We start from the raw sequence: 16,132 nt of genomic DNA on the forward strand, positions 1-16,132 counted from the left end.
GCCTAAGAAATGTCGGAACTACCAAAATTGTCACTTCAGTTACGCTTTCTCGTTATCTTATAATACTGGTACATCTGGACTTACATATCCATAGACTATGGATTGACGAAAGACGTCTCTATAACCTACGTGTACGCATTAATTCCTGAAAACTATTATTTAAGAATGCCTCTCTGTATCTAAAGCCTATGGTTCCTTCAAACTTTGGTCCAGTACTTTTCATTGCTGGGTTCCCTGAATAGTTCATGTAGTGTTCCTGCCATTTAGTTCCTGCCTATGAGCCACGTGACTTTTTCGAGTGTGTATGTGATGGCGAACGTTGGCAAAACGATGTAGTTTTGTGTGCATGCGATTCACTCGAAGTAACGACGGATAAGACGGATAAAGACGCGGACGATTGATGGAATTGTGTACAAACAAACAAAAGCGTCTCATTGGAGTACTAGTCAAATTAAAGTCAGCGGAACAAGAGAGACTTGCCTATTGAAACTGAGGGAATTGGAAATTGGCTCTTACAGTTACTTTGATTTGCTGAATTACACAAGCTGTTTGGAATTTGTTTGGCTTTAAATCGTCATTCTTCGACCATCATTTCGTTTCTGTCGTTGGTTTTTGATGCCGGCATTATTTTGTGCCCAATTGTGGTTTTGAGTTCTTCGATTGTTGGTGGCGATGGATTTGTTTGTCGAAACTACAACTTCGATATTGATTGTTCAGGATGTCGATGTGGAATCTTTCAAGCGATGATGACCAAATCACGGCACTTGAACACGCGGAAATTCCAGATGAAAAAGCGATGCGTGAGCCTCAGGCCTGTTCTACAATGTTAGGAGCCTATGGAAACAAGTCGGGCTACTCTACAAGAGAAAACAGAGTGATCGATTCTGCTATCGAAGTTGATATGCATGTTTCAGAATGGAGAAGGAAACTTAAAATTGGACTGGACTGCTATTGAAAGGAGACAACCACAGCTAACCCAAAACGAAAAAGGTAGAGAAACAAGCTCAAAACAGAAATACAGCCATGGATTTCCAGCATTAGAACACTTATGGGACTTGGTAAAAATTTGGAACTAGTTGGTGAGGAATCTGTGAAATGAAATGAGTGGTTTAAAGAGTTTGGTGATCTTCATGAGGAGAAACAAGAACTTGTCACTGAAGAAGAACAAATACCTGACACTCAAGTGTATGACAACCTGCATACTGAAGTAGAGCTTATTCGTGAAACTGTCCAGAAACGGGTGATTGATGCTGGTCGACGCATTAATGAGGAAAAGAAGTCAACGAAGTCGAGCGAAAAAGCAAAGAGCTCTAAAGCTTCACATGCATCAACCACCTTCTCTAGAGCCAGGACTCTCCAAGCCAAGGAAAAGCAAGCAGAGTTACACGCGAGGATTGCTTAACTTTGGAACGCTGAAGCTGCGAGGAAAGAAGAAGAAAGGGCAAGGCTACGGGCAGAATTTGCAGCTGTCGCTGCTATTAGGACAGTCTACGAACATGCAATTAAAAAAAATAGGGAGCAGTATTTGAGCTCTGATGACCCTGGCGATGACCCAGAATGCTACCATTGGCCTGACTCGCATGGACTACACCCACAGGAAACATTTTTCAAGGAAGGCCACAGCAGTCACAGAGCACGGGATGAAGAATTATTGAAACATTCAACTGCACCTAATGCAGCAGCAGAACAACTGAAAGATACCTTATATACAAAGACACCAGAATTTACCTTGCTTAACCTTGCTTAAGCTCCATTTGATGGTGATCCATCTCGGTATCTGCGGTTTAGAGCTAATTTCAGAGACCAAGTAGAGAATAGAGCCTAACTAACTGATAGTGAGAAAATGAACTATAATATGGATGGTAAGGATGGAACGTAGTGACGAAAAATTTGCTTCTAATACATCACTCTTCTGCTGTTCCGAACATTTCCCATCAAACGATTATGGCAGTAGACATGATCTTGTTAGGAATGCAGTTCCTTCTATTTTTCCTTGGACGGTGGATCACGGTCCATTTCAAACTCAAAACATGCTAGCCTTATTCAAGTTCCAAGTTATCACTAGTGTCAGATAGAACTGAGAAGGAAAAACGATGAAGACTTTCCTTTACATTCGAATCGAGGAGAATGAACCTCTTTCCCTTACAGACCTTCCAGTCGTATATAAGCTTTATAAATGTGACTTGTGACCTGGTGTTACGTTCAGGTCAATCATAAAGGGCGCTGCTTCAATTGAATAGCATTGAACTGGTATAACAGTGAGAATTTCAAGCTAGAAAACATACGCTGTCAACGGTGCAGAAACAATCCACGAATAAGAAACATTGCAACAGAAACAAATCACTTGGTGAATAAATATTTTCCGACTTGGGCACAAGCAACTAACAACGCTTTATATACTGGTCAGCGGATGTAGAAAAAGTTAATAGGAAGAAAGGCGTAGGAGGTTGGCTGTGCACCGAACTGTATTATGGTAGAGGTAATTAACCAATCAGGAGCGTGTATTTTCTTGTGAGTCGATTTGGAAGGAATTGTCGCTCGAGGGATCAAGAGGATTTCTTTGCGTGTTTTCTCGGCATTAACAAGTTTGGTGATCCAGCTGCTTAACAGAAAAGAAAGGAAAGGATCTAAAATTTAATGTGTCGCTTCCCTGGACCATTTTTATGACGCCTGTTATTATTGCTTCATTTGAGCCACGGTAGAATTTGAAAGCTCTCAAAATAGCCAACTTTAATCTCACTAAGCAAGAAAATGAATTATGTACATGCATATGTACAAGATACACTGTATATATGTCTGCAGGGGTGTCATTAAGGGCTGGTCGCTGGCCGAAACAGCCGGCTACTGGCCAATCTTTAGCCATCTACTTTTGTCTCACTTTTCCATTAATTTTAAAAAGAAACTTAAAATAATGTAACTTTAGATCCCGCAAAGATATTGTAGTAACACATCCAATTCAAATGTCCAAGTCAAAGTGAAAATGCATTTCAAGCGTTTTAAACATGTTTACCGATGAAATACCAGGTGAGCTTTCACACGAAAACATATCTTCACACTTGAGAATAACATGCCATCTTCATATGTGAAAAGATCACCATTACTATGGTTACATAATAAATGGTACCTTTTGCAGCAAAAGTGAAATGGTTTGGGATTTCATTGGTGTTTATATAATAAATAGAACATTACATGGCCACTTAGAGACAAACATTTCACTTACTCATGAAATATTCCACAACACTTGAAGAGAAATTTCTTATCTCCATACGGCCATGTACATGTAATATCCTCTATTTCCCAGGCATGTGGAAGTTGTGGAGTGGTAGGAGATCAATGGGTGGTGAAATGCTGAGTGCACTTTCACAAGGCTAGATCCCAGGCTTCCACATGTGCCAAAATGGCATCCATGCCAAAGAAATCGAGGGGGTCATGGTTTTTTTTTCCTTGTTGTTTTTTGTTTTCTTTTTGTTTTTTGTCAGTCCACCAAGCATAGCAAAGGTAATTAAAGATACATTGCAAGCACGATTTTCTGATTGAGACTGTTGAAATTTTGAGTAAAAGAACAGCTGTTCAACAAAAACATGGAAATTATATTTAATAGTCATGAATAGCTATAGTTTGGCTTGGTTTGGCTTTGTTTTGGAAAAGACAATGACAGATAGGATTCTGAAATAGAATTTGTCTACTGATAAAAAACATTCAACAGTCAAGTCAATTATTATCATTGTCTTGATGTGACGCTATGTTCACTGAGCGATTAACACAATCTGAAAATATTCAAAGTACACAACCTGCTACTAAGCAGCCATTACCCCTTCTAAGTGGCTGCCTCCCATTTCCCCAACGGTGTGAGGGGGGAGTGAGGGTAGGGTTTGACTGCATTATAATTGCCAAAAAAAAAGACTTTTTTAAAACTAACCTTTAGATGTATCTTTCTCAAAGTCTGCTTTGAATGATTTATACTCTTCTTCTGAAATTGTTGTTTTCAGGTTCAACTCAGCAACGTTAAATTCTGTCGAGATCTCTTCTGTGACAAAGACAATGACAGATAAGATTCTAAAACAGAATTTGACTACTAATAAAAACATTCAACACACAAGTCATTTATTATCATTGCCTTGATGTGACTCTATGTTCACTAAGTGATTAACCCAATCTACAAAATATTCAAAGTACACAACCTGCTAAGCAGCCATTACCCCTTTTAAGTGGCTGCCTCCCATTTCCCCAATGGTGTGGGGTTCGGGTGGAGGGGGGGGGGGGTTCAACTGCATTATAATTGCAAAAAAAACTTTTTTAAAACTAACCTTTAGATGAAGGTGAATAATCAACATGACACGAGCGTGGGACAAAGAAAAATTCTGAGTCCTTGACAGGAATCGAACCCATGACCTCCCGAACACCGGGCGGGCGCTCTATCCACTGAGCTACGAGAACTCATGGAGAGCAAGGTCATTCAACTGAGTTCATGTATGATAGATGTCCTGCATACTGCTAGGATCAACGCTATCAAATTCGTCGTGAGTAGTGATAAGTTAATAAAGATCGTGAATTTTAACCTTTAGATGTATCTTTCTCAAAGTCTGCTTTGCATGATTTATACTCTTCTTCTGAAATTGTTGTTTTCAGTTTCAACTCAGCAAGGCTAAATTCTGTCGAGATCTCTTCTGTGACAAAGACAACGACAGAGAAGATTCTAAAATAGAATTTGACTACTGATAAAAATATTCAAAACGCAAATCATTTATTATGATCATTGTCTTGATGTGACTCTATGTTCACCAAGCAAATAACCCAATCTAAAAAATATTCAAAGTACACAACCTGCTACTAAGCAGCTATTACCCCTTTTAAGTGGCTGCTTCCCATTTCCCCAACAGTGGGGGGCGGGGGTTCGACTGCATTATAATTGCGAAAAAAAAAAAACTATTTTAAAACTAACCTTTAGATGTATCTTTCTCAAAGTATGCTTTGCATGATTTATACTCTTCTTCTGAAATTGTTGTTTTCAGTTTCAACTCAGCTAGGCTAAATTCTCTCAAGATCTCTTCTGTGGCAAAGCTTCTTTGAATCACTTCACCAAGATGGCCAGATGAATAATCTTCCCACAGTCTCTCCAAGATTTGGAGTGAATCACACTTCACTGTTATCAGCAAACTTCCTGTACGAACATCTGCAACAAGACCTCCAATTTTTTCCAGGTAAGTCAAAAAATCATCACAGTCATCCTTGCAACTAAATGGTTTCACGCGAAGGTAGTTGGTAGCAATTAAACGTAAGACTTGTCCTTCTGTAGGAATGGAATTGGGTGTTTGGGGAGCTTCAGCATTTGCACATGAAGACTGGTTCTGTCCTGATGACACAGGTCCTGCAGATACACCATGTTGCCCAACATTTCCTGATCCCCCTGATTCTACGGTTGAAACAGGAGTTCTATCCTGTGTGTTGTGTTCTGTAGGTGTCATGGTTTCCACATCAATCTTTAATTTCAAAGCTGATGAAAAAATTGTTTTTTAATAATTGCACATATTAGTTTTTAAATCCTTTATTAGTTGTTATATATTTACTTTTGTTATCAGGCAGACATGTCAAGGGAATTATTATAAGCAAATGGTCAATAATATAATTATATACTTTTTTTTCCCTGTAACCCACTAGGAAAAATTAATGAACATCTAAACAAATGATTCTTCCAACTAGCGCTTCCTAAAATATTAGAACCAGTAGGGAGAACTGGTGTAAACGTACATGAATGTTGAATTCTCAACAAAATGCATTTAATTAAAGCCCAGTTCAGACTCCGTAATTCACATGAGCAGAATCAAATTCAATGAATCAAGTTCATATAAAGTACAGTGTCTGAATCAATTGGAAACAGCAGATTGAATTCGCATAGACTTCGCTGTTTTTCACCCCTGGCACAGCCAGGAATAACAGCTCTGGACCAGATTCAATTCAGATACTGACCTTTAAATAAGCCGAACCAATTATATTGAAGGGATGTGTGGAGTAAAGCCCTAAGTGACTTTTGGAAAATTCTGAGGTAGGCAGGATTGAAATTCATGTACTTACCAGCTACGTGTATTTTCACAGTTTACTCTGGTCTTAATTATTGTCTAGAAAGAACTCTTAATTATTACCAAGTTCTTTTTAGACAATAATTAAAACCAGAGTAAACAGCAACAATGGCTGGAATCTATTTCAATATTGGTTACCTCAAAGTTTTCCAAACGTCACTTGGGGCTTTATTTCACACACCCCTTCAATTAATTTTAATTCATGTATTTGTAATGTATTTTTAAGACCTGAGCATGGACAAAAGACATTAGTATACATTGTACATCAGTGCATTAAAATGGCAGCTTGGTGGGTTTCACTCCTTAGAGAAGAGGTTGATATGTGCAGTCGGTATTTTCCTGTTTTTGTGTGCAAACTTGCTGCCACTAGCTTGGTAAACAGCATCAAATTTAATGTGCATTCATCATGGTTTATCAGTTGTTTTGTCCTAGCGGTTAAAGAGGTTAAATGCAGTTTGCAGTTTGCTTTCAGTTTCACAACTGACCAAAAAGCACTTTTATCTCCTACTGAATTTCGTTCAGTTGGAATTACTGGTAAGATCCACACCTCAATGAATTCAGCTTATCCAAATTAATTTAGTTTGAATTTGCTTGAGCTCATGTGAAGTACAGTGTCTGAACCGGGCATAAGGCCTCAGGTTGAAATCATCCATTTTTTTTCCCTCCACCTTGTCACGTACTGGATTTGTTCCCAAATCCAATTCCTCATATCAGAGGTTGGGATTCAATCTGCCATGTTTTACACAAGAGTGTGGTTACCAATATTATGCATGAGCAGACCATTATAAGTGCCAGCTATTTCAGGGATCCATATTCGCAGGGATCCATATTCGCAATCATCCAGTCGTCCATGACGACTAAAATATCGTAGGGACGACCAAATCAAGACAGAAACTCATCCACTGGACGAGTTTAGTTTGACTCTACCAGAAAAAAAAAAAAACATTTCTTTAATTTTTTTATGAGTTCCCTGTATCCTGATCACTCGTCATTCATTTGGAACTTTTAAAAAACAGAGAACGAGTTACAGCTTTCTTTTGCGGTAAAATCATCATTTTGGTCCACCATCATGCATGATTTGGTATTCTCCATGAATGAAATCATTGCAGTTGCAATTTTCAATTTGTCAACTGCTGATGCCCTGTACTGCATCTGCATCCACAAAAACATGTGGCACAATTGCATCAACTGTTTTGATCAGGATACATGTATGTTGTTTAGTAAATATGTTGACACTTTGGAAAAACAAGCCAAATACGAGAAGGAAGAGTGAGAGCATCCCTTTCTGCCTTCATGGCAGTCAAAGAGGCCTTGGCTTTCATTTGTACTTGGATTTTCTATGTCTGCTCACAGCCACAACTACGGACCTGATGTATTGGGAGACTGATAATAAAAAAGTAACCTTCCATTTACATACTGTTTTGTTGCCAGTCTTCCCTGTTGAACAGGCAAGTAAAATTTTGCCAGGGCAAGTATGTCATCTGGCATACTTGCCCAGCTGATGACTTGATGAGAAAAACAAATATAGATCCCTGTTATTTGCAGGTCACATGGCGGGCTCTTGGCCAGTGAAAAGGAAGAGGTAAAAGCACCGGCTGATGAAAACTAAAATTTATGATTGTCCTGCTTTCTAATCAAAACCTTGATGAACAGGTACATCATACCATTAGCATCAGACTGTTATGCGGAACACTGACCTTGAGAGAGTCAGTTTTAGCAGCTTTCATTACTCTGATTAATAAGTCTACATTGTAGCAACCTAGAAAAAAGCATAATAGTGGAACAGGAAGACATAGTAAACATACCATTTAAGCTTTCCACTAAATTCTGGATCATCCTTTTGAGTCTCTCACATTCATTGCCCCAAGGGTAAGTTTTATTGTAGTTGCCTCTTAGCAGCCTCGCACTGTTTTTTCTCTCTCCTGGACTTTGGCTGCACAGTTGTTGGATCCTTCGAGCCCACTCTTCAGGGTCATTTGATTCAACAATGACAGAGTTCCCACCTTCTACTTCATGCAGAGCTTCAGCTATTCCTGATTCACCTACAACAAGAACAGGTATACCAGCAGAAATAGCTTCCAGGGCAACCAATCCAAACCCCTCCGTACGCGATGGAAGTGCAACCATATCAGACTCATGAAACATCATTTTAAGTTCATCTTGCTTATTGCAGTAACTGCGGATTGTTATTTGGTTGCGGCTTATACATGTTTCCTCAAGAAACCATTCTTCTATTTTTCTGTGTTCACCAGGAGATGAGCCAACAAATGTTAGCTCAAACATCTTGTCAAGTGATCCTATGGCATTTGCAACAATGTCATAACCTTTGAGGGTGAGATCTTCAAAACTTGCCCGACCAAACATAAAGACCTTGAAATTCGTTACCACTGATCTATCCAGCTGTAATGACTCGGTGAAAAACTTTTGCAAAATACCAGGAGTGATTCTCTCGACCACAACATTTGGAAGGCTTCTTTTGTACTTCTGTTGTAGCCGTGATCCAACTGCGACAACTACATCTGCTGCTCTACACAGCTCAATTTCACTTTTATGTTTCTTTTCATTCTCTTCGATTGTATCGACAGTAGCACTCTGGGTTGCCTTGAACTTTCCAAGGTCTTCACAAAACACATGGACAAAATGCATCCACTTGCAGTTTGCGGTTTGGACAATACAATAGGCAGGCGTACCAAACTTTCTTCCGTGGCCTACCACGATGTCCGGATTCCGAAGTTCCGGCGGTGGAATTTTCAGCCAATCCTGATGATCAGTCGATCCAGGAATACTCTTGGCAGTGATCAAATTCACTCCATGTTGTCTGGCGTCTTCTCTTCCCAGTTCGTCGCTTTGGGCAACGTAGCAATGAACTTTGATGCTGTCGCTTGCTGTTTTTGCCAAATTAACAGCAAATTCTCTGTTGAAAGTGGACAGACCACCTTTTGCAGACCTCCACTCGTCACAGAGAAACATAACATCGATACACTTCGAATGTTTCCGCCGTTCATCGTTACTTGCCGCACTCAAGGTTTGTTCGCAGGCCATTATGCGCACGACTGAGCTTCCTCTCACCAGTTAATGACTCTTCCTTTGTACCGTTGCAGTTATGTCCTATGTAGCAGACATGTCCTCTGACGTAAGGTGATATACGGAGCCAATCATATCATGCGTTCTATCCAATAACACGCAGCATAAGACTGGTAACTAAACTCCGTTGCAGTTCGGTCTTCGAGCAAAACTGATTTTTGGAGGGGTAGCGTACGGAAGCAATATTTGACTTTGTATGTCTTTACTCTGAACCAGAGTGACTCTGAACGTAAATATGCAGCGACTATTTGCAAGAATGGCATTTACCTCACAAGATTTCTATCGGAAATTGACCGCTTAGTGTATTTTCAGTTTCAAATTCAACATGAAAGTTCGATCGAAGATTTAAACAGTGGTTGCTCTCCGGTTTGCGAACTGCGTGTTCCCGGCCAGCCAATATTAAACTCCGCGCTTTGATTATCCTCAAATTATTCAGATCGTTTAATGATATTACAGAGGCAAAACGCTGTGCTGTAAAACTACCACTCAATCTGCGTAATATTTCTCTATTCCCAATCTTGTCACTCACACGAAATCCGGTTCGCGAAAGCCCTCTTCTCAGTATAAGTTTGTTGAGGCTGACTGAACCTTTTTGGGTAAGCCGTCTCCTGTAGCATCGAACATTTATTACAGAAATTTTCTTGTCGAGTAGATTTTTATGGCCGGAGTGCTTTCTAACTGTTCCTAGTTCAGCAGTAGTAGTCAAAAAACCACAGAGCACTTTGTGACCTATTGAAAACACCACAGAGCGCTTTGTGGCCTACTCAAAACACCATAGAGCGCTTTGTGGCCTATTCAAAACACCACAAAGCGCTATGTGGTGTTTTAGTGATGTTAATATTGTTAATATAGTTTAATGTAGCCGGCACGTGCTAGCATCATATCACATTGTACACTCGCTTATCGCTGTTAAGTTCGATCGCTTAGCTGTTTTCTCTCTTCGACTTGTACCGGTTCGTTTCAACGCAATGTCTTCGAAAAGCAAATCCAAACGCAAAAATAAATGCCCCGGTTGCGGAACACCGAAAGATAAGCACGATTTTGCAGCAATGGGAAAACACTGCGAAGGACCCGAAGAACGAGATCCTGATAGCGACGGCACCATGGAGGAGTCGCCCGTCGAAGAGGAGAAACAACTCGCTCCTGATTCTGGCGATGAGCAGGACGCCTTGCTCCAAGCCATACGAGCTTTGTCGAGCCAAGTGGAAGCCTTGCAGCTCGAGCAGCAAACACTACGCGACACTGTAACCGAACTAACCACAACCAAGGATAAAATTGGGGGCGGTGCCTCAACACACGAACCGTCCGCTCGCGCCGACAACAAAGACAACAACTCCCCCATCCAGATGACACAGCAACCTCCATCTGGCTCACACAGTGGCTCTGGCCAACCAATGGCAGGTACCGTACTTAAAGCCGTAAAAGCTGGCGCTTATGTTGATTTTCTCGATCTCCTTCCCCGCCTCAAAGTTAAGCCCGACACATGTGGCGATGTTATCTCTGGAACCGGCGATCGGAAAGCAAGCGCGACCCAGAACGTAACTATCGAATCGTTCGACTCGTGGCTCGAGGCGTGGAACATTTATGAGGCGCTCGTGATGGATGTCTCACCACTTCGTTACAAGGAACTCGCCCGCTACCGTGACGTGATTCAAAAAGCGAACAGGAAATTCGTGTGGAGCGCCGTTTACAATTAGGATGTCCAATTTCGTCTCAGCCAAACTCTAAATACCTCTGCACGCTTCGACACCGTTGACACGACGTTGTACACAACAATTCTCGACTCGTCCGCCGTCAGGAGAGAAGGCGTCTCTTGTCAGCGTTGTAAATCCCCGAATCATTTGGTGCGTGATTGCCTTTTTCGTGCGAAAACCGCGTTGGAGGAAAATCAAGGCGCGAAGAAAATTAGCTCGCGCCCGCGCCCAGACGCAAGCCAGCAAAATTACGCCTGGAAATACGACAAGTGGTTCACAAGCAACGGCAAAGAAGGCTGCAACTTGTTTCAGCGCAATTCTTGCCAACAAGGAACTGAGTGCAAGCGCGCCCACGTTTGCAAGGCTTGCCGGGGGGAGCACTCTCTGGCCGATTGTAAATACGTTACCGGACATTAATTCACCCTTCAATCTTGATACCTGGACGGACTGCTTATCACGTTACCCTGATCAAACGCTTGCAAATGATTTATTACACGACATTCGTTCTGGAGTAAACATCGGTTTCTCCGCAAACCGTTACAGTCAGATCTATGATAACCATTTATCAGCATCAACAAACCCCGAGGCGGTGGCGAGAGAGCTGGAACGCGAACTTTGTCTTAATCGTAAGATTGGTCCTTTTCTTACACCGCCCTTTGCTAACTTTGTCGGATCGCCGATGGGCGCTATTCCTAAAAAGCGCTCGATGCCTACGAAATGGCGCATAATTCACGATCTATCATGGCCCGCCGCTCACTCTGTCAACGATGGCATTCCCAAAGAACTGTTTTCCTGTACCTACGACACACTTGACCGCGCGATTTCACAACTTAAACTCCATGGAAAAGGTGCATTAATGAGTAAACTTGATTTATCTGATGCCTTTCGTCACATTTTAGTGCGTCGCGAAGACTGGGAACTCCTTGGCTCCACATGGCAAATTGACATTAATGGCACACTCACCACTGCTTACTTTGTCGATGCCTTTTTGCCTTTCGGATTGCGCAGCTCGCCCGCGCTCTTCCTCAAGTACGTGGATATCTTATCGTTCACCATGCGCGACCGTGGGGCCAGCCCCGTTTGGAACTACCTGGACGACTTCTGGACCTGTGGCCCCCCTGCCCCAGACCCCCTCTGCCAAACCAACTTAGATCTCATGCTCAGTACCTGTGCAGATCTCGGCTTCAATTCAAATCCTGCCAAGACTGTTGTGCCATGCACTACCCTAGAACTACTGGGTATCGAACTCGATAGCATTGCTCAAGAGGCGCGCATCTCACAGACCCGTCTGGACGAGACTCTCAACTTACTTCGAATGTGGCAAACCAAAGCCTCCTGCACAAAGAGACAGCTCCAGTCCCTCATTGGGAAACTCAACTTCATCTGCTCCGTATGCAGACCAGGTAGAACGTTTCTTCGTCGAATGATCGAACTTTTGTCCAAAGGATCCCACCCGAGCCATCATATCCGTCTTACTAAGCGGTTCTTCAAAGACGTCGAATGGTGGCTGTCATTTCTCTCTGATTGGAATGGTCGCAGTTTGTTCTATGATGAACAGTGGCTCAGCAACGCGTGCCTACACCTGTTTACTGATGCCTGTGCCGAGTCCTTTGGAGCCTTATTTGGCACCGCTTGGCTCTGTGCAACCTTTAATGAAGTCGGTATCCCCAGTCGTCGCTCCATAACGTACAAAGAACTTTATGCCATCACCATGGCCATGACAGTCTAGGCCCCCTCCCTAACCTCACAGAGTCTTTTGTTTCATTGTGACAATCAATCAGTCGTGCGCATTCTGACCTCCGGTTCCAGCAAATGTCGCCACATTATGTCCCTCGTCCGTTATCTTTTCTTCATCTGCGCCAAGTTTAACATTGTATTGAAGGCTGTGCACATCCCTGGGATACTAAATTCTGCTTCTGATGCCTTGTCTCGATTACAGGTCCAACGCTTTCGCAAGTTGGTGCCCGACGCAGACCTCCTGCCTACGCCAGTCCTTCCGCTGAACTTGGCCGCCTTCAAATGAGGGCTGACCACTACTTCCATAAAGGGTTAGCTGAAAATACCCATCGCACATACCGTTCTGCGCAACGCCAATACCTCACATTCTGCGACAGACATGGCTCCACTGCCGTTCCCGCATCCGAAGAAACACTCTCTTTGTTTGTGGCCTTCTTAGCTGACCGTTTAAAACCGCAATCGATTAAAGTGTACCTCGCCGGCGTACGTGCGTTACACATCAGTCACGGAATTCATAATCCTCTTACTCACACTATTAAGCTACAACAAACCTTGCGAGGAATTGAACGCGTACACTCCAGTCCAGCCAAGCAGAAATTACCTATAACCTTTGACCTTCTGTGTCGCCTAAAATATTTTATCGATCCACACTCCGAAGATGATACAGTTTACTGGGCGGCCATGACCACCGCCCACTTTCTGCTCCTACGAGCGGGAGAATTTACCGTCACCAGCAAAACATCTTATGACATCGAGACCTTACTCCGCCTACAGGATGTCAACCTTCACACCACGCAAACTGGTGATGAATATGCAGCTCTACACCTGCGAAAATCGAAGACTGATCAACAACACCGTGGAGTGGTCCTATATGTTGGTCATGCTCATTACACTGTTTGTGTAGTCTGCGCTTTAAAGACCAATCTACGCCTTCAACATGCTCGTCCACGTGCCACCCCCAGCGACCCATTGTTCCGGCTTTCCTCTGGACTACCACTAGCCCGCGGAGATCTCACCACTTTCCTTTCAACACTGCTCCGACTCGTGGGTCTAGACCCTCACCATTACAGCGGACACAGTTTTCGCATTGGTGGTGCAACGTCTGCTACCATCGCAGGACTGAACGATTATGAGATCAAACTGCTAGGTCGCTGGTCCTCCGATTGTTATAAAAGATACATTCGCTCTCCCTTAAGTCTCTTCCTAAAGATTGCTCCTCGTATCGCACAGACTAAGGACATTCCTTACCAATATGCCTCTCCTTACCACTCCAGCACTTAGTTTTTCATTGGGCCACTTTTTTGGGCAGTTTGTTTTGTGTCCCAATATATACATTACATTAAACTGCTCGTTTGAGGCCCAACCCCGTGTGCTGTTCTTCTTGTGGTAAGGGGCAGGGACATTAATTTTGGGATTTAACATTGAAAACTGGATGGCTCGTTGACTCGCAAATATCTCACAGCTATTTTCTGAAATAAGTTGGTTTTTCCAATTTTTCACACCACAAAGCGCTTTGTGGCCTATTCAAAACACCGCAAAGCGCTTTGTGGCCTATTCAAAACACCGCAAAGCGCTTTGTGGCCTATTCAAAACACCACAAAGCGCTTTGTGGCCTATTCAATACACCACAAAGCGCTTTGTGGTCGTCATCGTAATCATAGCGACTCTGTCAGTGGAAATTATACTATGTGGACAAAACTGGCAGAGGGGCTCTCTTATTTTGACAGGGAGGTTGGCAAGATTTTCGCACCACCCCTTACATTAATTATGCATGCAATTTTTTGACTAACTCGTTCTTTTCACGATTGCTGTTTGAGTATAATGTGATAGTTTGAGATAGTTGCATACATAACTAATGTATGGCGCTGTACGGAAATCGTACCTGGAGGTTAGCCGAGTGCTCTTAAAGAAACCTCTGAAAGGAACCAATAGATTTTCGCAAACGTGCTGAGCAAGATTATGTTGAACACTATTTCAGTTTTTGTTTTTAGAAAGAAATATCACCGAACCTCCGATATAAGACATAGTACCCGTTATGGTTATCAGAGAGAGCACTGACTGCTAATGAGATTTGCATTCCTGGGATCGGCTGGAACTAGCTACAACGGGTGCGTGTTATTAACCGGGAGAGACGATGAAATGAAAGCAGAAGGTTGAAAATTAGGAATTGAGTGATACCTCAACCTATCACTTGTTTCGGTTAGAGAATCTTAGAGGGATTTATTATGTTCATTGATTTATAGCTTTATTGTTAGTCCTCGTTTGTAGGCACACCCCTCAGGAATTTAGCATTGAACATGGAATGAAACTTACGTCGGATACTGATATGGGTATTTCTTTTTTTAACAAGTCTATGGATCTCGCCATAACATTGCAAGGCGAAGAACTCGACCAATGTTTTACCAACACGGACCTCATACTAGTTCAATAACATAATTCAGTTATGACAAAGAAGATTACAAATCTTTTTTTATTTATTTATGGCTAGACTGGAATTTATACAACTGGTGTTTTCATGAGCAGGTATAATTACCATTATCACTATCAACTGGAATCTTATAGATCTTTCTACACACGGGCGAACCAAAACAATCTGACTTGTGACCTTGAATTAATTGGCTTGAATTATCTGCAATGTTCTCGGATGATACAAACCGTTGCTTTATCCAAACATTTTCGAAAATTATATTTTAGGGCCTGTTTCTAGCCTGTGTTGTAAAACCACTATAATCTTGAGATTTGTATTGTTACAAAGGCAAAATAACGAAAATTAGAATTAGTTTGAGAAATTCTATTTTTGACAGGTAAATGCCTTTTGGACATACTAATATAATACTTATCATTGCATTTATAGTGGTGCACTTCTAACACAGGCCACCAAACTATTTTTTTTTTTTTTTTCATCATTTTTTGACATGGTTTCAACAACTTTCTTATGGCTTCCATTCAAACCTGGCAAATCCAAAATTATGAAAAGAAATGTGAGAGGTAGAGTTGTCGACTGACTAACAGCTTACATGATGCTTGACATTTTCACCATACCTAGTTCATGCGTTTTGATTACCTTATTTAAACCCAGGAAGGTGGCCACAGTTAGTCATGCACGACTTTGACTAGGTTCTTATAACAAAGATGAAAAGTTCTGTCACTCTTTTGTCCCTTGAATCTAGATCCAACAAAACTATTCATAGACAACACAGTGATTTGTGGTTCATTTAGTAAAAAAAAAGTAATGACATAGTTTCTTCAGCCTTTGAGCTTGGGCTAATTTGAATAAGCTGTTGTAAATGTAGAACAATCAAAACAATTTCAAACTCATCCTCTAATTACTTAATTATTACTTATTAATACGTCTCTGAAAGAAATGCTGCTAAAAATTTAAAAATCTACAAAATAAATACTGATTATTCTACATCACTGTCACTAAACTCATCCTCTATTAACTTTCTGTAGAGGTCTTCATCATCATTGTCTTGTTCTTCTTGCCCTTCCTTTTGCCCTTCCTCTTGTTCTTCTTGATCCTCTTGTCCTTCTTAACTT

At 41.7% G+C, this 16,132-nt stretch overlaps 1 pseudogene across 1 annotated transcript in view; it reads right to left on the reverse strand.

The window, feature by feature from the left end:
* The window catches only part of LOC145488559 (sacsin-like), an 87,892-nt pseudogene extending 78,255 nt beyond the window's left edge, over positions 1 to 9,637 (reverse strand). Inside the window, exons 1-4 of the transcript XR_014049510.1 lie at positions 7,883 to 9,637; positions 4,943 to 5,494; positions 4,560 to 4,667; positions 3,920 to 4,027 (exon numbers count right to left, since the gene is read on the reverse strand). The product of XR_014049510.1 is annotated as a sacsin-like (transcript). The remainder of the gene's footprint in view (positions 1 to 3,919; positions 4,028 to 4,559; positions 4,668 to 4,942; positions 5,495 to 7,882) is intronic.
* Between the last annotated feature and the right edge of the window lie 6,495 nt (positions 9,638 to 16,132).

This window comes from Orbicella franksi, chromosome 5 (genome assembly GCF_964199315.1).
Source record: "Orbicella franksi chromosome 5, jaOrbFran1.1, whole genome shotgun sequence".
Classification (NCBI taxonomy): Eukaryota; Metazoa; Cnidaria; class Anthozoa; order Scleractinia; family Merulinidae; genus Orbicella; species Orbicella franksi.